Source organism: Lonchura striata, chromosome 5, assembly GCF_050655825.1.
Source record: "Lonchura striata isolate lonStrDom1 chromosome 5, ASM5065582v1, whole genome shotgun sequence".
Classification (NCBI taxonomy): Eukaryota; Metazoa; Chordata; class Aves; order Passeriformes; family Estrildidae; genus Lonchura; species Lonchura striata.
The window spans coordinates 39,183,741-39,209,517 of record NC_140707.1 but is presented as its reverse complement, the minus strand read 5'-3'; the positions used below and the strand labels follow the sequence as shown (position 1 = coordinate 39,209,517).

General features: G+C 36.7%; 1 protein-coding gene across 3 annotated transcripts in view; it reads left to right on the top strand.

Moving 5' to 3' along the window:
- The window catches only part of SIPA1L1 (signal induced proliferation associated 1 like 1), a 198,778-nt gene that overhangs the window by 16,473 nt on the left and 156,528 nt on the right, over positions 1-25,777 (top strand). The window contains exon 1 of one of the 3 annotated variants that reach the window (XM_085581887.1): positions 7,161-7,381. The exons of the other annotated variants lie outside the window; for them this stretch is intronic. The gene's annotated coding sequence lies outside the window, so the exon portion shown is untranslated. Of the gene's footprint in view, positions 1-7,160; positions 7,382-25,777 lie in introns of those variants that run through there. 3 annotated transcript variants of the gene reach the window in all.

Sequence of the window (25,777 nt, the reverse complement as noted above, 5' to 3'; positions counted from 1 at the left end):
GATTCAGCTAACTCAAGTTTTCTATATCTAAGAGTTGTATTTCCATGAGGAAAGTTTTAATATTTTTAATCCCTTGTACAGGATGAATTTATTTCATCATGTACTTGCATCTCGCTTTCTGTAGTCACAGGCATGGACTTTCTAAACTGCAGCTTCTTCTTTGTAGAACAACTTCTAAAAATATCCAGTGTTCATGATTATCAACTTTTTCAGCCTTACTGTTGATATATTATTTGTAGTAGATGTAGGTGAGCTAAACCATACTAGACTTGTAGGAGCTTAACTTTTGGTGTATATGTGTAACTCAGGAATGCTTTAGGAGAAAGCAAGGCTGTATTTTAGGGTAGGGAGTCTGTCTGCCTTGAGTGAAATAGAGGTGGCTTGCAGGGGGATTACTGTAGGGAAGCTATAGAGATGTTGTTGCTGAGTGAAAGCCTGTCTGGTGTCCTGGAAATACAAATCTTGAAATAGAAATGCTGAGGATTTGGGAATAAAAATAAAAGGAAAGGAAATAAAATGGTTTTTACTTCAGACTTGAATTTCCTTTATGTTTGAACATGTTATATTGCGTTTCTAGTTCTGTATGTGGAATTACTTGTTGGATGGATAAGGTGAAGAAAATTGGGGTATAGTAAACTTGAATTAATTTTTCTTTCTTTCCCATAAAGTGCATTTTAAAGTTTTTTTTCCCCTTTATTAAAAAGTGTATTTTTCCAATGGCAGGAGTATGGCTGGAGATTTTCATTTGTAGCCTAAAGCAGTCTAGTTGGAGATGGAGGTTTGCCTGTGTGTGGGAATTGTTCTAAAACGGCTTTCTGTCATTGTTTTCTTCTAAGACAATGCTATACCAGATAAATATTTAGAATATGTCTTGACTGGAATATAAGAGTTAGTGGCTTGCTTTTGCTAAGAAGGTTGGCTCTGAAGACCTTGCTGGTTGTTCTTTGCTTCCAGTATATACCAAATGTGAGTTTATTTATGGAAGGTGAACCTGCTTTAAAGCAGCTGTGGCCAAGGTGAATGCAGTCCTGGCTTTTTTTATTAGTTCCTGTCTTATCAGCTGGTGAAATCAAAGAAATAACCTAGTACATATAAATGTTTTAGTTTTTGATTTCTGTGCCTTTAAAAAAGCCTCATAAAACACCACTCTTTCCCAAAAAAGCTGACGGGAAAAAAGGAGAAATGCCTGGTGAAAGATCTTTTCTATCTTAGCAATCATACAGAGTGGTGGTGCTGCTCTTGCCATGCCAATGTGTTTGTGGAAGATCCAGTGTGTCTTGCTCTGACATCATGTACAGTGCTGTCAGGGAGTGCCTGGAGAAGAGGGGCTCCCAGGTGGTGATGGCTTTCACAAAAAGTACTACACTAGCTTGGGTTGTATTGAATGCCTTCCCTCTGCATCATGCATGAAACTGTAAGGGATGCCTGTTTCAAGTTTCCTACTGTTTATAAATTTGTATTCGTGGTTGCTTGTGACTTCATTAGAGTGATCTAAAATTATTTCAGGAAATAGAAGAATTTGTGTAGCATTGAGGAATAGGAGACATTGGTGGGGCATTAAAACTTTTCTGCAAAGGCAATTGAATGCTCAGTGGGCAGGAAGTCACTATTGCTGATTTTAAACTTTTTTTATGTATTAGTTTTTCCCCCAGCTGATGCTTTTGAAAAGTTGTGTAAAAGTTGCTTCAGTTAATGAGCTTCATCTTTTTGAGAAGCCTTTCCTTTTTACAGGTGGGAGAATAAATGATAAAGTACTTGCTTGATTAGTCTTTGTTTTCATGTGTTTTAGTAGATAAAATGGAGATTGTTCTTAAAAGCAAAACTCCACTTTGCATAATTGCAGCAACACTAAGTAGTAAGATCAAACAGTAATTAGCTGAACAACTGGCTAATGACCACTGGAAGAGGAGAGAAAATGGGCAGGAGAGGTGTACTGCTGTTGAACCTCTACCAGGTTATATTCTGGTTGGGAATCTTTACTAGGAAAAAATGGTGCTGATTTGGAATACTGCTTTTTAGTGTGACTACTGATCACCACATCTCCTGAAAGATAACCCTTAACTGCAGCCTACAAAAAGTAAAAACTGATGCCGGAATGTGTGTTCAAGGTATAATCAGATCTCTGTATTTTTATATCAAGGCTAATGTTATTAGTGTTTGTGGTTTTTGTACCTTACTGTGATAATGGCTTTCAGTCAAGGTGTATGGAAGAATTTTCTTGATGTATATGTTTGCTAGGACATAAGCGTTTAGTGTTTAGAATTTTCTGATTTGCAGCTCTGGCGGTGTGTGAAGTTAAGAGATAAATTGAGAACTGAGTTACAAAACTTGGAAGTAACTCTGGAAGTAACTACTGCTGTACCCTGCTGAGAGATGTTGGCAAAAAGGTCACCTTAAGTATCAGAGGAAGGTTAATTAGGAAAAAATATCACCACCAAATAAACCCACTGGTTATTTCTTCTAATAAACATGGGGATTTGGCAAATTCCTGTACCATGTTCATGGTTGTGGTCCTGTGGCAGAGCCGTGTAACTCCTGTGCTTGTTTAAGGTACTGTTGCTGCTGTGTGGAGTGAGCCAGTGATGTTCACAGTAAAGTGTTCAGACTGTTGGTTCTTGCCAAAAGGGCTTTTTGTGTTCTGAACAAATTGCACAAATTGATTCTTTTGTGTACCTAAAGGATGATGAAGGCATATGGTGCATCCATAATTGAACTTGCCATGTAGTCCTACTCGGTTATCAGTTTGCTCTGTGAATTGCTTATATGGCTGAAACTGTAACTACAATTTTGCTTGGTAAGGTCTTTACAAAAGAAGAGAATGAATTTAGAATGCTTATTTTGGAGGAAAATGGGATTTTTTGGTGTGTGTATCTCTGTCATGATGCTGTTGCCATTAAATCAGATATTCTATTTTTGGTGTATTTTAGATTAAGATTATTCTTTGGACTTCACAGACGTTGGTACTGATAGGGATAAAAAAATCTGAAGATTTTTCTGAACCTACATTTTTAGAACAGCTATCTAAAGGAATTGGTGAGCAGGATAAGAATTCCCATATCTTGCATAAAATTCTTGTGGGTATCTGGCTACTGTAATGCAGAACCTGCCAATTCTTGCTACCTAAGTGGAAAAAAGAGAGGAAATTATGAAGGATAAAGGCAGCAGTCAAATTCAGTCTGTCTCTGTTTCATTATAAGGCAAAATACCATCATTTGGAGTAGTTAAACCTGGAAAATGGCATACATCAAGTGTTTTCCACAATACCAATATATGGTGGCAGAACACTGAGGGAGTGGAGGTGAAGTTTTGGCACCTGTTTATTCTGAAATGTAACAAAATAACTGAAGTGCCATGTTGACAGTGGAGCTTGGAGGAAACAGTTTTTAAATGAGGTTTAATATATTGAGGTAATGACTGTTACTCAGGAATAACTTCAGGGAGTTGCTTTAGGTTTGAAGTATTTTAAAATATATTTCATTTTAATTTAAATAACTTTTTTCTTGTCAGATACTAAAGTTTTGCCTGATAATTTTTTTGCATGCAGTAGAAAGCTCACATTGTGAAGAAGATGAAGGAGAAGTGGGCTGAGAACGTAACCTGTTTCTTTTGAAGGTCTGTTTCACAGTGTGTAGATAAACTATACCTGGATTTTTCTGTGTTAATTTCTTTTAACTTCTTTAGTTGCAGAGCTATAGACTATTCATGTAACAGTTTCTGACCTTTTCTTCTAATTGATAATGGAAATAGAATGACCTTTTAAAAAACATTGTAGTAATTTAAAGAAAATTTGATGGACAGAAATAATCATCCCTTGGCAAAATTGACTTAGTACAGTGGCTTTATACTTTGAAGCTCTTATATTTCTACCAAAGAAAATCTGATTTCTGCACTGCAATGCTAACATGGATTTGGCTCAATTTTTCTTTTTAAATGTGAAGAGTGTCTGAGCTTGAGATGAGTGGAACAAGGGTTTACCTATGTGCAGGTAGAGTTTTTTTTTTAACATTTCTTGAAGGTAGATGAGGAAAGAGCAAAGGTGGTTTAAACAGACCTAACAATAGTTGAGGTGGTCATGTTTCTAACCTTGCAGGTTAGAAAACTGTTGAATTTGTTAATAACCTTTTTTGTTAGTGTTAACTTTTGAGGAGTACTTAGGAAGGCTCTTCAGTGTAATGAGTTCAGTTCTTTTTCCCGAGAATGGTTTAGACCCCATCTTTAATTGACTGTATGTGATAGAAGGGTATTTGTGAATTTTCCAAGTTTCTTACATGATTGCTACCTAAGCTAAATTATGCAGGGACAGCACTTGTTAACCTGTGGTGTGCCAAGTGGCCCTCTTTCCTGAATGTTGGTGAGCCATTCCTACATGCCCACAGCAGACCTGTGTGGTTAAGACAGGGTAGAGTGGGGAACTTTTGTTTCACTGGTTTTGGTGTTTTTTAATTTTTAATTTGAAATTTCTAAGCATATAAAAGCACCGAAAACTGAAATGTACTTAAGTGCAGGTTGGGAGGATGATGTGCAGGATTTCCTTCAATCTCATTTGAAGTTCTGATATTGAGAGATGTCTCTAAAAATTTTGACAGCCTAGGAAAGGGACTTGCAATACAAGGTAATATACTTAATAATGAACTAGAGTGCCTTATGTGTCAGACTTACACCTGCAACTGCATTATGACTGGCCTCTCTTACTGCTAGATTTTGCTTCTAGGCCCCCCTCCCATATAATGTCACTGCTGCACAGGGCATGTTGCTGTGTCAGTCCTCCTCCACCTCATACCTAAAATTGAGCAGACATGAGAGGGGCAATTAGCTGCACCAAAAATTTGCTCGTGAAGTCGCATCCTAAAAGTAGTGTTGTAACTTCTGGGGTTTCTGGGTGCTTATATGTTGCTTTCTTTGAAGGCCAGCAAAGCTAGGAAATACATTTTTAAAGAGCTGGTATAACTTTTATCTGTAAACCAAGAAGAATACAGGTTGTAAGAAATGCAACTTTGTGAGTATAGTGCAGCTGCTGTCTCACTCAGAGAATGCACAGCCACAACAATTCTTCTGTTTCTTTTGATTTTTATATCCTGCAATGAGGATGTTAATTGAGACTGTTGTTGGTTGTTTTGGACACTAGAAACTGGGATGAGACAAGATCTCTTTCACAACACTATACACAGCTGTTGGATGAGAATAATCTAGTTATGTTTTCAACTCTACTTGAAATCTATAGGTGACAGACCCCTTGGTTTCCTTTTTTCTGTTTTTTTTTCTTCTGTTAGGAATGGGTCACTCCTTTAATTTCTCAGTGCTGTTTCCACCTATGCCATGTCAATGATCTGAGGTATTTATGGACTTTCTTTATGTTCCTGTTATGAAACGTAAAGTTTGTAAACTGTTTTTTTTTTTTGTCCCCTTTGCCTCTTTCAAATCTGTGTCACTTGCAGGTTTCTGCATGGCAGATTGCTTCTGTACATGTATTCCAACAGGTGTGTTATTTTTGTTTTCCTGGAATTTGTTTTGCAATTTAGTATGAACATACTTTATGTCTGTATTTTGGTCTGGTTCAAACAAGTTTAGCTCAAGTAGTGGTTGAGTCGTGGTTTTGATGGAATGACTGTTTGGCAAGCATTGCCCGTAAATGCTTTGGTGTTTTCAGCACATAATATTTTGCGACTGCCATAATCCAATTGCATAATCTTACATTATGTGCTTACAAATAAGAGATGTTTTCAAAGATTGAATAGGAGCTTTGAAGTAAATAAAAAAAACCTTGTAACTTCTTATCACTGACTTTATTTTAAAACTTTTTTTTTCCACTTATGTGCATATTTTCACCTAATATGATTATCCTGATGATACAAGAATATGTGGGATTTAGTTCAGGTTTTTTAGGGGCTCCTTAGCGGAGCAGTTTGTTCAACTTTGGTAGTCTGTAGTTTCAGATGATTCATTTGTGATCCTTATGACATTTTCCCTTCCCCTCTGTTCCAAATGGTGTCTAGAAAACTTTGGGTTGATATGATGTTCAAAAAATGCTGCATTTTCTACTGAAAAATGAGAGAACTATGGTTCTTTTCATATTTTGAGAGTGACTTAGATATTAAGGAATAGTGTTTTAAATGTATCAGTTTTGAGGATATAAATCTAAGCCTTAAACACTGCAGGGTGTATGTGTAGCACATCCACCTAAAATTGTGCGAGATTTTTACAAACCATATAAGAGAAGCTACAAGCAGTTTTTACAGTGTTCTACTGGCTTAATGCCCGCCAGCATTGGAGGTGACAGATTTAGGGTGTTATTTTTAAAAAGTGCCAGATCTTCTGTGGATTCTCTTCTTGAATCAAACTATAATTCTGATTTTCATATTGTCCTGTGGTAACAATTATATATTGTATGGGAAAAAAAAAATTGCTTTTAAATTCCTAAAGTCTGGTTATCTTACTGAGATTTCACCAATCCTTGTATACAATGGATAACTATTTCCTGCTTATGTTGCTGATTTTAATTATTTTTAATGGCTCCAAGGCCATAATTATCCGTAATTTTTTATATGGAAGATATGCTATGTCCATTTATCACTTTTCTTTGGTTCCTCTATCTTTTTGAACAATGAGTGGTAGGTTGTATGGGGCAATGATTTTTATTTTCTCTTCTAAACTATCTCAGTTGTTACCACTTGAGGTTATTTTTCCATTCTGTTAGATTTATGGGCGATGGATTTCATCTAACATTTTATTTTGCAATCAGCCATTTGCTGTCTAAACCTTCTGTGGCTATCCACAGTGACTTTGAAACAAGAAGGTTCTGACTGGATAGCAAGCTTTTTAGCTTTACAAAGTTTATGAAAGTTTCTATAGCTGTCAGTTTAATCCATATTTGTAAGTGTAAGTGTGTATCCTTGTGGAAGGTTATCAGTGCATCATCCTCTTCCCTTCTTTTCTAATTACTGGGTCACCATTTTCTTTAAGACCATTCAATGAGAGATGTTAATATTCTCCTAAAACTCCATGTATGTTTCTGGGCTCTCCAGATTATTGCATCTCATAGTTTTTGAGTGCTTATTGTCTCTTTAGCAAATCCTAAATGCTTGGACTTCTCTTTGTGGAAGGCAGGGTGCTTTACTACATACCATATTGTAAAGAAATTATAGATGTTTTTCTTTGAACAGGCCAGCAAAGTGGGGTGAACAGTGAAGAGTACCTCCAGAAGAGCCAAAAGGCACACCTTGAAGTTGTGGCAATGGCATGAGAGCTCTGAGTTTTAACCTGTTGCATTATGCTGCCTTAAACCCAAGCTGCTGCACGGTAGAACTGGAAATATTTGACAGGCAAAAGTTCCCTGCCAATTTTGAGGCAACCACACCCTGACTTGTTTGCTATGCTTACAAAGGTACATTTTTGATTTGTAAACATTTCCTTAATGTTGCTGTGTAATAAGAAGCTGATTTAATGACGTTTTTGAAAGGAACAAGAACTGTAAATCTCAGCTTTTCTTAACTAGTTCTTTTGTTTGAACACTTTAAACTGATGAATAAAAAGTGTGACTTCAGTTAAGTTTTACTGTGTACATAGTACACAGCTCTTTGTGCCTGTTGCCTGCACTAAGGTGGTGGGGAAGTTTCCCTGGGTGTTGCCTTCCTTGAACTTTCTTCCTTGCCCCCTCACTGGCTGTGTAAATCAGTATGCTGCAAGTACACAGGTGTATTTTAGACCTGTCAGTATTCCAGTGGCTGTCTAACAATCAGAGATATACTATGTGGAGAGGTATCTAGCAGGCAGGATTTGAGAGCCAGTATAGTAATGTGAAATAATAATTTGCACTAGATTTTGGCACCAGGTTACATTCCAGATAGTAAGGGGAAGATGCTCAGAATATTTCTAGTTTGCTTGCCTTTACAATTATTTCTCTGAAACTTCTAGATAATACATAAAAATCAATTCATGGTTGGGCTCTGGTGTTGCAAAATGCCAAACACAAGACTTGTGAAGTATTACATGAACTAAAATGAGTTCTGTTACTGATGCCTTCTGTGAAAAATGGCTTTTCACTACTCTTTAAAAGAGATTACTCGTAACCATAAAGATGACCTCATAAAGTGTTATGACTTTAAGTCTACTTCATGCCACAGAATAATTACATGCAAATACTGTATGGAAATACACAGATATTTATACTAGGAAATTTTGACTTGATGAAAGTTCTACATGGATAATGAGCAGAAGGCCAGTTTTATTGTAGTAAGATTGTGGTGACCATGAACATATGCCTTGAGCTTTTATTTATTGCTCTAGCTCAGAACTCCTTGCTTTTTATTTGTGGGGAGCACAGGCCTGCGTTTTGCATGGTCATTTTTTTTACTTTGTAGGATAGAGTAGGGGTTGAAGATCTTTTGGAGCCAAATAGTTTCATCCAGATTCGGTCAGCTCTCAAGTGTATAAAAATCTGGTATGAATTTAAAGCATCAGAGTTCATTTAACAAAGAGAATGTGCTTTTTTTTTTTTTTTTTTTTTGCCAGTTTCTAGAAAAAAAGTGATAGGAACAAGAAGTAATGCAAAATGACGTTTTAACTTGATTCATGCATTAAGTATGATTCCACTAAGACCAGCTTCTACATTATTAAGTATATTATTATAAGTGTACATAACCATGTATTTTATATATGTGTATATGCATATTTCAGGGTGCTTGTTGTCCTTGTAGTCCAGAAGAGTTGCTACATACAGTACCTATAATGGTTATGTACTCTCATGGCTGGTTAATGAAACTGTTTGATCGAATAAGTCCATTAGTTCCTGAAAATATCTGCCCATGGAAATCTGAGCAGCAAAGTCCATCTAATAGCTTGAGCTATGAGTTAAGCTTGCAGCTGTGTCAAAAGAATAGATTTCAGGGAATCAGCTTTTGAGGAATTGGGAAAAAAGGACAGTGCATCTCTTACTGTGTTTCATTTAATGTTTCCATACCCTGCTACTGGGTGTTTTACTCTGCAGCAGATGAACTGAACTGAAAAACTTCTATTGCTTACTATGCATTTATGAGTGAAAACAGTTAATGTACAGACCTTCAGTGCTGCTCTTTTTGTCCTTCATATGAAGCAGTTTTTCTGCTTGAGATACAATTCCTCATCTGTTTCCAATGTCAGAGGACAGACAAAGAGCTTAGAAAGCAGTAATTACTTAAAGCCACGTGAGAGTAATATATTACATTGGAGTCTTTACACTATCTTTGCTTGTGCTCTCCCATGTGTACTCTTAAAATTTTCTCTACTATTTAGTGTTTATTCCAGTTGAAAATGAAATGTAGAGAAAAACTCTATTTGTTTATTATTTATAAGACCCTTAAAGACTTTCTTACTCATCAAGAGAAATCAATTCTTGGAGTATGGATGCTGATCCTTGCATATATTTTATGTAATAAACTTCAGTTTGGACTAATATTTTACTGGCATCAGTCTCTATACAGCACAGAGCTGCTCTGTGAGAAGCACTGACTTCTCTGTAGCCTGCCAAAAGCTGTATGTTTGTTGGCAGCATGAATGCCATCCTTTGGATGAAATCTTTTGATGCCAGGATTAAGCCGCACAGAAAGTAGAAGGAAAAAACTACAATATGGAGTCTGTTATTAAAAAAAAATTAACAAGTTAGTCTTTCAGTATAGAAATGGTGCAAAATAAAACGCAACAGTTTTGTGATGTTTCTTCACATTTGGACACTTAATACCTTTTCCAGAATGTTTTGAAACTTATGGGCGATTTCTTTCTAAAAGAGAGCAAGATTAACCATTTTGGTAGTGTGCTGAGTAAGCAGGAAAATTGCTAAGTTTTGGCTAATATATCTAAGAGGAATTTTAAAGATATATTAGATGCTTTGCAATTAAGGGTTTGACTTGCTATCTCAAGAGGGAATAATATTAAAATCACTGTGTTCTTAGTCATGAAGTTTTGTGATAATTGTATAAGGTAGTTACATTTTCTGAGCAGTAAAGACAGAATGAAGGGCAAATAATTTTTTTCTTCATGAATGCAGTGGGATTTGAGATACCTGAGGATATGATGTTTTCAGTAAATGCCGTTTCCTACTACACAGTTGTCTAATACAGATTCCCTTTGTGAGGGGAAGAGGAGGGGCAGACACTGATCTCTTCTCTGTGGTGACCACCAGTGACAGGACCTGAAGCTGTCAGGGAAGGTTTAGGTTGGATATCAGGAAAAAGTTCTTCGCCCAGAGGGTGTGTGGGCACTGGAACAGGCTCCCCAGGGTCACAGCACTAAATGTGACAGAGTTTAAGCAGCGTTTGGGCAACGCTCTCAGGCACAGGGTGTGACTTGTGGGGTGTCCTGAGCTGGACTTAGTGATCCTTGTGGACTCTTCCAACTCAAGAGTATTCTGTGATTTCCCTCATGGAAATTTCTTTGGAACCATGACCAGAAAAGCAGTTCAGCTAAAATTTAGTGAAGAGTCCTAAAATTTAGTTGAAAACCTGGATTAAAAATGAGAATTAATCTTTGTTACAGATAAGTTACAGAATTTACTTATTCCAGATGTTCTTTAAAGGTGTATCTTGTTCAAAAGTCAATTCCCACAGTGCCTGCAGTTTGAAAATGTACTGTGTGTAGTTTTGGTTTCAGCCTAAGGTAAACCAGGGCTAAAATTGCACTTCTGCTACATTACTTCTTTCTGCTGAAGCATGCTACTTTCCTTTCTTACAATAGTACTAATAGATGGGCATAAACAGTGAATCATAGAAGCTCATGGACCTGCACAGATTTTTTGGTTTTGACTTTTTGGATTATTTTTCTTCTTAGCCAGAGCAGTAAAGTTATTCAACTTGGTGTGGACACAAGGGAGATTGAGGCTGTGGGGCTGTGCCTGCATCTTGTGTCGGTCAGTGCAGTGTTAGATGGTTCAAATGAGTAGTCAAATTTTTGTATTTCACTGTTAATGGTGGTGTTGAAACTTGCTCTTGCGTATCATCCTAATATAATAATCTATATATATAAAAATTTAGCCTAATTAGTTTTTGAGTTATGAAATCTTTTTAGAAAAGCTTGCCAGTTCTGAATAGCTCTTTGCCTGCCTGCCTTCCTTACTTATTCTTCTTTATAAAAATAATCTGAACAATTTTTTGCAGTTTTGTTGCATTAACTTCTGTATCTGGTCACTATTTCCAAAAAGCAGAGAACTTGGGATAAATTGGAATAATTTTTTTTGGTACAAAAAGTATCAATACCGATACAGGAAAATTTGTGAGACAGTGCTCCTTTGGCTGACAAGGCCTATGAAATTGAAGTAAAAATAAAAGTTCTTAATTTTAAAATAGTGATAGATACACTATATCTGCATGAAAACTCTACTATTTTATGCTGATTACAATGTATTTTTGAGGGGATGTATTCAAGCAATGGTAACATAAAAAGATAGTATCAAATTGTAATTGCTTTCAAAACATCCTTTTCTGCATCTTGAATTTTCTTTATATTCATGTTTGTTGTTTTGTTTTGCTTCCTATACTCCATGAGAGATTTATTGCATTGTCCCTTCTCTAAATGTTGCTTTCTGTAAAATGTGTTGTGTAACTTGTTTGTCCCTTGGCTTCCTTGTGGAAAGGATGTCCTGTGGTTGTTTACGCTTGTGCATTGCTGTCCTTTCTCATCAATTTTGTGACTGGATTGCATTTAGTATTCTTGTGCTTTATCTTATGATGAAGAGATTTGATGATAGTGAGTTATTTGACTGTTCCTTATTACAAATGGTTTTAAATGAGAGCTACACTAAAACTGGAAGTAAGTGCAGTTAGCAATATTTCTGAAATGCATGTAGGATGGTTGTTCAGAATGGGCCAGGATCAGCTGTGAGCAGTAAGGTATAATGAGGATTAAACAGCTTGTACATATTCTTGAAGGAGTCCCAGTTTTGTAGGGGCCCTGTGTGACTGGGACTAGGTGTAACAATGTTGTGGTGTAACATTGAATATGTATCTTCCTCCTTTCCTGTTTGTGCTTTTTTTAAAAAAAAATTATTTTCCTATTCAGTAGAGCTGTTTTAGGAACTATGTATGCTCATTTGGAAAGTACGAACAGCAGAATATCTCTGAATTTGTGTTGGTGTCTCTTTTCCTTCATTCCAAGTGGGTAGTTATCAGGAAATCTTGCTATCATATGTCTGGTAGAGATAAGACTAAAAAGCACAAGTGCTGGGAAACGGTTTAAGTAATCTATGTGAAATTTAGCTTCAGATTCTGCTCTAGAAAGAATGGCCATATGCTGAAAAATGTCAGCACATGTTCCTGGAAATGAGTAATTATGAAGAGGGACTTGACTTAATCTCCCTTAGTACTCAAATTCATTTAAAAAACATAAAATTACTACTTCTAAAGTAAATTGCTAAAGTTTGTTTGTCGAGCTCCTTAGATAATCAAATCTTGTGGTTGATGCTGAAATAGAAATAGTGTGATTTCTAAATTAGTATCTTAAACCCAACAGTTTTCCAGAGTATGTACCTGAGTGTTTCTCTGACGATGGTGCAGATGCTCATAATTGGATTATTGAAAATAATGTGTTCTTCTCCAGTTTAAAAAAAGGCAATGAAATGTGCTCAGTCATTGATGTTGAATGCATTGTTGCATTAGGAATTCAGTTTTGTCTCTTAGTTTAGGAGGATCCAGGGCTTTCTTTTGTCATGGGGCTAAAGATGCTAAAGTGATGTTTGGATGGTGTGGGACAGAGGAGCTATATCCAGAGTTATCTGGCCTCTGTTTTGGTGGGGAAGGAAGCCAGTAGCTTCCCCCCGAGATTATTCATAACACACTGCTTGCTCTCAAGCAAGAGCTGGAGGCAGGAGGTTTGCCTTTGTGTAGTACCTAACTCATAACTGAGTGTTTGCATTTTCTACAGGTACTGTGAAACTCTGCCCTGAATAGATAAGGCGCAATGAAGAGTGATATAAGGATTGGATGCTTAGGCTTGCTCTGAGATGTCCATAAATATTTCCCATTTCCTTGGGTTTCTTATGGCTTCTGTTGTAACTGCATTTTGATTTATTATAAAAGGTATTCCTTGGGTCTTTAGCTGCTATTTAGTAATAGCGTGGAATGCAGTGTAATGAATGTTATGAATTTTATTATGTATTTTTTTAAGTTTTACTTGTTTGTTCAGCTTCTTTGTCAGCTCAGCATAAAGAAAAAGGTGTTGCCTTTTAATTTTAGGTTTAATATCTGGTAAATTACTTTTGGGCTTGTGGGTTTTTTAAAATTATAAAACATGACAGAACAGTGAAAAGGGAAGTTTGTCTATAAAAAGCCTTATTAGAGACTACTTTTTGCCTGTCTTCAGCAAGCTTTATAAAGGTGGAAGGATGACAAGTGGTTCAAAGTGCTAGCTGTATACTTTCATTAGCATTACCCTACAATTCTTTGTTTTATAACTTTGTGCAGGTGAGAGAGATGTGTACACCTGTTGGTTCATTCCAAGGCAGTATGACTTCCCAAATTCTCATAAAATTTCATGTTGAGACAGACCAAAGGCACGTTTGAAAAAGGGCCTGTGGTTATCCCACCACCCAACAGCTCCCCCTCCCATATTCCCTGTATCAGCTGCAGGATTGTGTGAGTGCTGTCTGAGGCTCCCTTGGCTCCTGTCCCAGCCTGCCCTTAAAAGTGAGACTGAGCTTACTAAGGGCAAATCCTTGCCTGAAAGCAAGTGGTTTGGGATATTAATATCTCAAGCTACTCTGACTGTGTACAAAGAAGTTTGTCTGGGACTTGGATTTACGCAATGAGGTTCGTTTAGGTTTTTTTCCTTTTCAGCCCTAAGTAGGTTCTTTTTCAAATGCCTGCTTTTTAGCACCCAACGTGGCAACCCAGGTCACTTTGTTATATGCAGATCTGACAACAGCGTGTCTAAGGAAGAAAGCAAAAGTGCTGTGTTTACAAAATACAGCCTTTGTCTCCTAATGTTTTCCCATGTCAGGAGATAGATCTGATGTTCCTAGTTACTGCTTTTATGTATTGTTAATTGATTAGAATGGTTATATTATGGTCAGAAGTGACATTTAAAGGATTCAAATATTAGTTAGAATATTGCTGAAATGGAGCTTGGTTTTAGATGTGTTATACAGGTATATTTTCACTGTGTGTGCTCTTGAGGGGAAGGGGCTGAAATCTTAATTTTCTCTTAAACTGAAACTCCTATGCTTTGTGGCATGTTTAGTTTCTGCATAGCTTAATGTCTCTTCCTGGGGTGAAGAGCTTGTTTTAGCAGCACTCTTGTTAGATGTAATTAGAATGCTTTGTGTAATATGCTTTAGTTCTGTAGGGGCCCTGTGTGATTGGGACTAGGAGGTGTAACAATGTTGTGGTATAACATTTAATATATATCTTCTTCCTTACCTGTTTGTGCCTTTTCAAAAAAAGTTATTTTCCTATTCAGTAGAGCTGTTTTAGGAACGAAGTATGCTCATTTGGAAAGAACAGAATATCTCTGAATTTGTGTTGGTGTCTATCTCTTCATTCCAAGTGGGTGATTATCAAATAGTGGGTAATACAAAAGAAACCCTCCAGCTCATTTGAACAACAGTTTTTCTGCAGTTAGATTGGTCTGGTAAATAGTTTTAAAGTGTGCGTTTTAATGTATATAGTAAATGTTTTGAGAGCTGTCAGAGGGAGACCTAAAAGGACATCCACGTGGGTGCTGGGCTGGACAGCAGTGACAACACTGCGGATGCACAGGTTCTGGTTGAGACATGGCATTGTTTTGGATCAGGTCCCTGTCTGTAATTCTTGTTTGGAAAGATGGAAATTACTATTTCTTTTATAAGGCCTAACTAGATGTTTGTGAAAAGCTTTGAGAAGCTTTTGGTTAATAACTGTATGTAACATGATTATATCACACAGAATAATAGAGGGTGGGAGGAGAAAGAACAAAGCTTTGTTTTCACAATGCTTCAAGAGCTACATTGCCAGCCTTTTTCGTATGCTGTCTTTACATTTAAATATCATTTCTTCTGCTGTTTTCCCCTTATTCATTACCTTTTCCAGATCAATAACAAAATATGAAAGAAGCAGGTCTCTTTTTAAATCAGGAAGAAGAAAAAGTCTAAGATAGGTAGTTTGGGCTAGTTATGTTGTTGGTTAAAAAAAAAAAGTTGAACTTTTTTTAAAACTGAATTTGCAGTCAGTGTCTGTCATCCCAATCCATGAAAAATTACTGCTTTTTTACTCCTCCCCCAACTTCCTTTTTTTAAAGACACCAGTAAGTGGTAAAATTGTTTGCAGGCTTTTTTAGTGTTGGTTACTTAACTTCATAACACTGTAGAGCAATACTCTGCCCTTCTAAGTCTAAAACTGAGGCACTTTTAACCTTAGACACCTAGGTATCCTCCTTTCCTCCATTTCTTTTTGACCTACATATCATCCCAGTAACTTCTTGGCTGCAGGTTCTTTGAGTTGCTTTTGCATTTAACATGTATCCAGCTGTTTGAAAAGTAATTTCAGAGTGATTATTCTGAGGAGGTGTTTCTGGCAGCTGTGGATGACTGATTTGGAACTTGGATGGCAACTTGTTGGAGGTGTGGTGGAAAGACTTGCTTAGGAGGACCAAGGGCACTACACTCCAGAAGCTGGCCAGAGGAAAGCAGCAGACCTGGAAATGGCTGCTCCACTGTCCATGGCATCCTACAGGATAGTGCAGTTGATTTAAATGGGCTATCCCAAATAAGAGCTGTAGGTGAAATTCTTCCAGAACTGTGGTTTCTAACCTTTTGTATTTAAAAAAAACCAAAAAACCCCCCCAAAAAAACCCAAACAAACAAAACCAACCAACCAAACCCCAAAGGAATCCAGTAGGTGCAAATAACATGCTGGAGGCATAATCTGGTGGAGGAAGTTAGAAACTTTTCTGCCAAGGTTCTGACCATGGAGTCCTTATCTTGGCAAGAGTTGTCTGAGAAACTTGTCGTTTGTCAGCTGAATGTAGGTGGCTAACAAGCATTTAGTCTGATGCTAGCAGTTTTTGTCAATAGTAATGCTGGGATATAATGAAAAATAGTAATGATGGAGAAACATCACTTTTGTGGGAACACGGTTATATTGGAAACTTGTGAGAAAAACAAGACTTTGCCCTTCAGAGGTGTTATTAGTACATACTAATATATACTGAAGAAATGAAGCAACAAGTATATGAATCTCTTGGAAAAAAGAAAATCCCCAAAACCAAACCCTTCAGCTTCTTCTTTAGCACATGGAATTGTCTTGAGTGAAATTCATTTTGGTTTGGTTGTAAAATGTTCAACTGCATTACAGTGGGACAGGTTCATAGACTTTCTCAAAGGGTGTTTGGGTAGGGTTGAAATCCTGTAATCTAAGCATGAATTGCAGGTGAAGTAGAGGCCAATAGGCAGTTACAGATTGTATTTTGGTGATGTGATTTAGTTAAGAAAAATCTAAATTACAGGGTTAGACTTATGTCTATGAAAATGTTTCATTGGCATTTTTTTTCTGTACTCTTCAGAGCACTTGAAACTGTTAAAAACAATTTAGCATTAAAGAGACAAGATTTAGCTGGAAGGAATATTATGTTTTTTTCCCCCAAAGACTCCATATTTTATGTATATGGAAATATTTTTGAAGGCCTTTATAGTAAGGAAGACACCTTTCTGCTTATTTGGAATATATGAGTTGCAATACATAGACTGTGCAATGAGCACTTCTCTTACCAAGGGAAAAATATAGCGAAACAAGAATTTTCAAGTAACTGCAAAAAATTAAATGGAAATTGCAACAAAAAGGAGAGTATGAGGAAAGCTAGAGGTAAACTAGACTGTAAATGTATGGCCTGGACTGTTGTGTAAAGCAAGCTTTGTTTGGAATGTCTGTCTTTTAGGTTGTGACAAAAGGGCAACAGCAACAACAGGGTTATTTTTCTCTTTAATGAACTTCAAACCTTCCTTAAAACCTGTCCATTATATTAGTAATGGAGTGCCAAGACCTGCTTTTTCTTCTGTGTTATTGCCTGCCCGGTTAAAGGGTGAGGAGGGTGTATTTATTTCAGTTGGAGGTGAAATTCAAGGGTAGATTCACATTTTGATCCATTTAAAATTTATTCTGTGCTACAGTAGGACAGAGGAGTAGTTTCTTTTGAAATGATCAGTACATTCATCTGTGATGGGCACAGTCTATTCCTACTGGAATTGAAATGCAGAGATGGCTTTGCTGTGAAAATATGTAGGCCTGCTATAGTAAGAAAATCTTCTTTAGTGGCAGGACAATATATACAATAATTACAGAAAACAAAAGTTCTATTAATTCTTGATGAAAGATCTGGCTGATAATGTTGTAATTGCTTAATACAGAGACCAACAGCAATTGCCAGTTTATATTTCCAGTCGCTGTACAGTTGTTAGTGCCAAAGTTCAGAGACTGGTGTCCGAGAGACAATTAGAATTTTGTCAGTTAGTTTCATTGGATTACCTTTCTGCCTTCTTCCTGACAATTGTAATGGAATAAATTATATGAAATTAAAATATTATAGCAGCCTGTTAATTTACATTGTGTAGTTCTTGGCTTTCTTACTCTTTTTTTTTTTTTTTTTTTTTGTTGTTTTCTGGGAAGCAAACAAAGGAAAAATTAATAAAAGCTCGGTTTAGTTAGCCAACAGAGATATAGTGCTGAGTTTTGTCAACTAACATATTCAAGCTTGCTTAAGTCTCATTGATGCTTGCATACCAAAGGGATTGTGTATCACACTGGAAACAAATGAATTGTAGTTATTTTTGGATGGGCAAGTCCAGGTTAGGCAGAATTAAGACAAAGGTCAGAAAATACAATATCATATGAAAATTATTCACAGTCTTGGCAACTTGACAGTAAAATCTGTTTTGGAATATTTGCACTTTTTCCCTTTAATGAAGTTCAACATAAGCAACATATTTGACAAAATGGTAGCAGAAAAGAAATCTGTGTTTTAGCTGCTTGATAAAAACCATAAACTTCAGTTTGGGCAGTTGTGGTCAATGCTATACAGCCAGGGAACAAAAGCAATGGCATGAAACAGATGGTTTAACACTTCTTGTGTAATGATGAGAAATCATCAGATTTTAAATGGAATTGTTTATACTGAGAGATGTGCTTCCTTGTAAACTTGAGTTGTTTCATAGGTCAGAATTCATGTCTACCAAAATCTGCCAGATGGGCTTTCAAAAAAAATGAAATATTTGTTACATGTTAACAGAGAAAGATTAGATCATCATCACAAGCCAACAAGGTTAGTATTAATATAATTTTAGTGTGTCAGTTTTCCTCTTCACTGTTGAAAAGCTTTCTTGGGGCCCATTTGAAAATTTTGTTACTTCTTTTTATTTGGTCTAGTAGTCTTTTGCCATGTTTTGAAATGAAAATTTATTTTATCTTCATTAAAATGCATTTCTGTTTTTATTAAACTTCAAGCTAGTTACCTTAAATACATCTCAGAACAAAAGCCTGAGACTCAGAGTGCAGAAAAAGCGTTTGTGATGCCTGAAGTCAGAGTGCAGTGTTTGTGATGCCTGAAAATAACTCAAACTTTTCATTTTTAGGGGTGACTTTAAAAAAAAAATCCAAGCCTGAAAGTTGGGTTTGTATAGTTTTACCTTTCTACCTTGCAAACCATTGCTGTTTGCTTGTTGGTAATTTTTTTTTTTTTTTTTTGAGCCCTGCATGTGTAAGCATTGCATATGTTGGTTCCTTTTTCCTGTGTGTGTTACATGCTTTTGGAGTCTGACAGGTTTACTTGGTAGGTGATACCTGGGAAGCCAGTATTAATCTATTTCCTATGTGTGTCAAACACCATGATGAGGGAGTTGGGAAACCCTGCCATGACTACTGCTCCCATATCTCATCTTTCTCATGATGTTAGTCTGTGTCTGACTTCACTCTGTGCAGGTCAGCTGGGGCTGGTGCAAAGATAACCCAAAAAGATGAGGTGGGGAGGAAATAAGTTGTCTGTCAGGTTATGGCTTGTGGCAATAGCAAACTGTTGGGTAAGGTGGCTATGATTAATCTGACTTCATCTCTTTGGGGGCAGGTGTCTGTATTTAACTGATGATATTTCATTCAGCTTGTTTTTTTAAATGTCTACTCCAAGACAGGGTGGTGGAAAGGAGTGCTGAAGCATTGAGAGGAGGGAATTACAGCCCTGTCACAACAGGTGCCTGAAAACTCAGGGATCTGGTATTACCTTTATTTTTTTCAGTTGTTATGAAAATATTGCTAGATCTTGCTAGTATATAGAAATAAATACATATATAAGTATATATCTAAAAATTATGCAGTAACTTTAAGGAAATACCACCTACCATCAAGGAACTGGGGCCAGAGGAGTATTTTTCTTAACTGAGGTGCAAGGCTACAACCATTAAACTCTTTCACCAGGATTTACAGTACTTGCCCCTTGGCCAAATGATTGTCAGATGGGTGTGATTTTTGTCTTGTTTGCAGGCAGTAGTGCCTTACAGAGGGGCCTGTGTGTGAGATTGCAACAGGCAGGGGGAAGTCTTTGTAGATATGAAATACAAATATTTGAAAGTTTAAAGGATGGCTTTTTTTAAGTATAGGCTAATCTGTCTTCCCAAACTGTAACCTCTCTTTCTCTAGTTAAATGGAATTAGCCAATAGTGTTTATGAGGATAAGCTCAAAACATGGAAGTTTTATATAGTTATTTTTAAATGTTGTTTTCTAATGCTTATCTTAAACTGTTAAAGTATATAGTCTTTTCTGTTTTTTTTGATTTGTTTTAAATTTCTTAAAAATGAATTCTCCCGTTCTGTCAAAGTTTGTGTGTAAACAATCCCAGTGTGTAGTAAAAAGCCTGAAAGATAAATAGGACACCTGCTGCTTACAGTAGAAGGAGGAAAATGTGCTTTATAACTCTTGCATACATATAAAAATTGGTTCACTGGGATTTTTCACTAATTAATCTTATAAAATAATTTGGCCCTTGGGATGATTTAAGGAGGTTGTAAATACTCAAAGTATTGGAATTTGTAAAGAGTATGTTTGTTTCTTGTGTTTGCAGAACTAATTCATTAAGTGTTCTTCTGACAGCTAATTTTTCACATCGTAAATGGTGGTCATAATCAATATTTTGACTTTCACAGGTACTCTGCTGGACCCTTTTTGGGGAAGCACACACACACCTCAGTTGGAATAATAGAGTTGAATTGCAAGAGTTTTGCTGAAAAATCGTATGCCAGTTGTTGGGAAGGAAATTAATTTTCTTTTTGTCTTTCTAAGAAAAAAACACAGCTCTGTTAATTGGCTTGATGATGAAAGAATCTCTCTTGCTTCTTAAAAAAAAAAAAGCTCAATTTTTGATTTTGGGACATTTTGATTAGAAAATGTGTTGTAACTGATTAAAGGTGAGATATTTGCATATTAAAAAACCCTAAACAACATCTGTTTTGCTAGGGAATTTGTTTACAAGAAGCCACTCCAGTGCAAGACTTCACAACAACAAAGCAGAAATCATATGAATTTTTTCTGAATTTCTTGTTCTGCTCTTTTTCAAACCTCCTACCTAGAAATAGATACTGTCACTTGGGAGGGCTGTTGGATGTGTTGAATGTGTTGCAGTCCTGGTGCATCTTTCCTGGGGGGGCACTGGCTTTGGAGGAATTCATCTTCAGGTGGCACAATGAGCTGTATGGCATTTGAGCTCGTGGTGGCCCTGGGCTGAGTTGCTTGTCTCCCTCTCTATTCTCAGTTAATGTTAGATGAAGTCTAGAGACATTTAAGACTCAAATGTTCTGTCTGAATATTAGCAGCAGTATTTATTGGCATTTATCCAGGAGTCATCCTCAATGGGAAGTGAGGTTGATGACTGCTTCTAGTATGGAAATGGTGCTGTGAATTGGATCTGCAATGATGCTTAACAGCCAAGGCAGAGGATGTCACTGTCCTGCAGCACTGTCCATTTGGGCAGTGCTGCTTGAGGACCACCAGGTCACAGTGTACTGAGGTAGCTCTCAGGGATATACCCTGAGTTAGCCCTGGGGACCTTCCTTGCTAACACTGCTCCTGGTGTCATTACAGAGTTGGTAGTTTGGTTTTTGCCATTGCCAGGCAAGGATGCCTGCAGTATTTGGCTCAAGGTTTGTAAAAAGCACTTCTGAACATGATTGGATTGGAGGGGGCTTAGAAGCCTGAGGCTGTGAGTTTAGTCATTTGGAGCAGATTTCCTCTGCTAGTAGGTGAGATATTTTTAAAGTTCCTTCCAGAAATTGCTTTTGCCTGCCTGTGTACTTGTGCAGAGTATTTTCTGGATCAGGTGTGTGTTACTAGGGAGACGATGAATTCCTGGGTTCTGACTGCAAGATATTAAACGAACTGAAACATGGAGATTTGCATACTGTATAATTAAATGACTTTATAGAATTTGTGCAGATCAGATTGAAACAATCAAAACAGGGATTGCACAATAGAAGATGAACTTGTCCATCCTTAACTATATGCATCTTTCCTTATGGCAGAGACAGTATAGTTTCAATATTAATTGCCCAATGCTTGTGGTATGAGAAGTAGTTTAGATAATTATCTTGGGAACTGTCTTTGTTTTTGCTGCACCTAGTACAAAGTAGGTCCTATTTTTATTTAATTTGCTATGTATTGTAATAGGAGTATTTAATAGTGTTTAATTCTTAGTGTGTGCTTTAAGATCACGATCACAGGGAATTTTCATGTCCTTTGAGGAGTGTTTTGATTCTCTTATTCCAGATATGCAAGTACTATATTTCACAAAAAAACCCTGAATACTTTTATGCTACAATCTGTATTTCATGTAGCTATTGTTCCTGAGCATGGTGTTCACATTACTCACATTGCTCTGTAACTCTTCAGACATAACCTTGTACTCCTTGCAGAAATCTATGTGGTGTGGGGTGTCAAAGCATTAATTTACCACCTGACTGGCTGAAGACAGACTGCATTTTGACAGTCAGGCAGCGTAACCTGTTACATGAGAATTTGTAGCTCACCAGAACAGAGAATCGTGATATACTGTATTTATTCATACGCACATCCTTCTCCTGGTATTTGCCAGTGTGACTGCATAATGCATGTCTTGTATTTCATTGACACATGGAGGGGTAGTTGGGCATGTCATTGCTGATGGGTGGATTTGAGTAATGGCCAAGCCTTTCTCGGGGCTGGACCTGCGAGCTAAGCAAATCTTGCCCCTCATTTCAGCTGATACATGAACGAAATAAAATTGACTGGCTCTTCAGCCCCCCTTTCATGGATTTTTAGAAATAGAATGCTTGAAGGAAATCCTTCATTGAACCAAAAGCCTCATAAAAAGATTCTTCTCAAGTAACATGTTATCCTTGCTCTTTCTATTCTGTCCTTTAATGGTCAAGGTGGAGGTGGAAATGCCAAGTGGAATGGCCATTTAATGTATTTCGCTCTTATACCCATGGGAACAAGGGTTTATACATGAAATTAACTTTGTCAAATAAGAGAGCCTTTGGTTTTACTAATTCACTTGAGATTTGAAAATAACAGTATGTATTTTTAAAAGGTGAACCAGTATTGTTAATTTGATGCTTGAAGAAGTGATTTGAAACTTTAAGACATAATATAAAACATTTTTCTCATGAGCCTTCAGGATAAGAACCTTCAAATACAAACATGCCCAATGTTCAGGTCATAAATGACTATGCCATGGAAAGGGAGAGAGATAGTAATTGAAGCGTGAAACGGAAGGGGAAATTCTGTGCTGCTCCTGATGGCTAAAAGCATCTATTTTACTATGAATTTTGTTTAGGATGGCTGTACCATTCTCTGGGTATATAGGAGGACTCCTAGTAGAGCATTTCTTATTTCTAATGTCTCCTCACAACAGGTAGCTTTATAAAGCGAAGCTATATGTGCTGGGAATCACAGATGGGGAGTACTTCCTTTTCAGAATGGATACTCTTCAAACTCTCACATGACTTTGCTTTCTGTTGTTTTCTTTTTAGAAGGCAAAATACTTCTGCCTAGTGGCACATCCTTCTCTGGCTGTGTTACCTGTTCTAATGAGGGAAGCTTTGATTCAGGGGAGGGAAGGCTATTTAGTTTTTGCTTTATTCTGGAATAGATATATGTATGTGTGTATATATATACACACACACACTTTATTATGACACACATATATCTATATCTATCTCAGAAGTAAAAGAAAAAGCAACATAAATGAGATCTTTCCATAAGGTATGCTTCTGCCTACTTAGAGATGAATTATGCTGGTACAGGTTTTACGAATTAAGTGATTGTTTAAAAGACTAAGTATTTCTTGTTTTATAAGCAGAATTATAGATGGTTTGAGTTGGAAGGGACCTTAAACATTATTTAGTTCAGATGTCCCTGTACTTTATTTTAAGTGCAAAATGCAATATAATGATACAGTTTTTTTGTAACAATGCATGGTCCTTTTTAGTAGTACTAAAGTTTTACTGAGATTTTAATTGTTTGGAAAAAACTTAGACAAGCTGGAATAGACACTTTCTTCCTGGTACTAGGAGTAGGGAGAAAAAATGGTCAGCTTTCTCATTCAGCTGCAAGACTTATTTCAGTTTTGAGAGCAACCACATTGATCTGATCTAAAAGTGCAAATACTGTCAAAACATCCTTATCATCTGGGGTGGGCTGTTCTTTGAATCAGTTTTGTATGGATTAGAGCTGAAGTGTATGGTCATAGTAAATGTGACACATCAAGGCAAAGTTTTATTTATAGTTGCATCCTGTGATTTGGCACTGGAGTAAGGTACCCATTTGATATAAAGCTTTGCTGCAGAAGTCATCTTTCCAGAATTATTTTGGTCTGGTTCTGTTTTGTATGTTACAGAATGTATGCTTAATTGGTAATGAAGAATTATAATACAGTAAATGTGGAGCTAATTAATTAGGAGTGGTTGCTTTTCTAATTAGTTATGATAAAAATCAGATGATTTGAGCCTGAAAGTAAAAAGTCTAGACTGTTTTCTTTTTGTCTATTCATATCTTGATCAACACTTTATATTAATGAAATAGTATCTAATCTTGGTCTTGCTTTTTGGATGTGTACTGGTGTTGTCTAGTGAAAACAGTATCTGTTAGTAAATGCAGTAACTTTAAGCTAGGAAAACCCATTGATGTAGTAAAACATAATGATTGTAGCAATAAGCATAAGACATTTTTAGTCCAATTTGTATTTTCTAAGCGTTGATAGAAGAAATTCATCTGTATTATTAAGTGTAATTACACGTGTGTTTACTCATAGTCTGGCTAGTATAAAGAAAGATTTGGCTGGTTGAAAATATATTTCTATCATGTGAACATTTGAAATTGAGTATGCTTAAGTTGTTAAAAGGATAATGATTTGAAAGGCCCAGTAATAGTCATGTAGTCAAGTGTTATGATGAAGTTAATCTGGGTTGCTCAGGATTTTTTCAAGGGGTGTTGTTTCCAGGGGTGAAGTTTCTATGGACTCTCTAGGCAGCTTGTAGCTGTGTGTTCCATGTTACTGTCCACTTCAGGAAACAAGTTGCTCTGTATTCATTTTGGTTCTGTATGAGTAATGAAGATTTTTGCATTCTTGAGGACTGTGAGAACTAAATAGCAGTGGACCTCTTGTGGTATTGCTTGTTGGACTTCAGGTTTGGAAGACCTTTGGATCCTTTGGAGTTGTGGAGGAGGTAGCTGAGACTGAACTTCAAAAGTTGATTGGTTTGCTCAGTGCTGGGAATGAAAGTCACATCAGATCCTTTTATGTACAAAACGGTGCACAGATGGAAAGCCACAATGGAGAACTAAGTAATTGACTTTTGACTGCCTGCGGAGTGACTTGTCAAGTTAAGGATTCCTTGTGCTCTAGCACTCTTCCCACTTCACCTGAAACACTCATTTTATTCTTTGTGACCATATATTCTCCTTACTTTTGGTGAAGCAGAATGTATGCATTATTTATTATGAAAGTATTTATTACTTATGGTATATTTATATATTTATATATATTTATTACTTATGAAAGTGCAGGCTATGTTTTGTTTTTTTTTTGTAGTTGCCCAATATACTAGTCCTCATTCCCTTTTTATTTTGATATTTAACATCTGACCACATCTAGAAACTTTCCTGGATGCTTGTCTCTTCTAATGAACAGAGATGGAGCAGCCAAAGTAAGACTTCTTATGTCAAAAACATGTGCCTAGTTATTCACTTAATGTTTCCTCAACTTTGATCTAAGCATACTTATCTGGAAGGAGTCACTGTCCTAATACTGTGTTACTCCTTGGATGATTGCTCCCAGTATTCATTTAGTAGTTGCAGGAAGGAAGGAATGCCTACTATTTAAAGAAATGAAAAAAATATGTTTGTCTTGATTTAGTGGTAGTGCTTCTCTTTACAAAAGAAAAGGGGCCCTTGAGCGATATTAAGTTGCTAAGTTTGTCTTCTGGGTTGGTGGTCAGAGCATATTGAACACTGTTGGAGATTGTGTATGTGGAAAGCCATGGCATTGCAGTTGTGAACTCCTTGTAATTGGCTTCCTTCTTGTGTCCCAGCAAAGTGCTTTGTTGAGACCAGTTTTAGTAGGTCATGCTTCTTTCTTTGGGTTGTTCTTTCTCAAGGAATGACTAGACTGGTGAATGTTCCCACCCAGCAGATGTTGTCTTTTGGTTAGAAGAAAAGGACTCTCAGTAAATTGTAGAACCACTCTGCTGTTTGACATGCATCCAGTTCTTGGATTTTTATAATGCTCAGGTTGGAGATTGCCTCAACATAGTGCCATTCTTAACCTTAG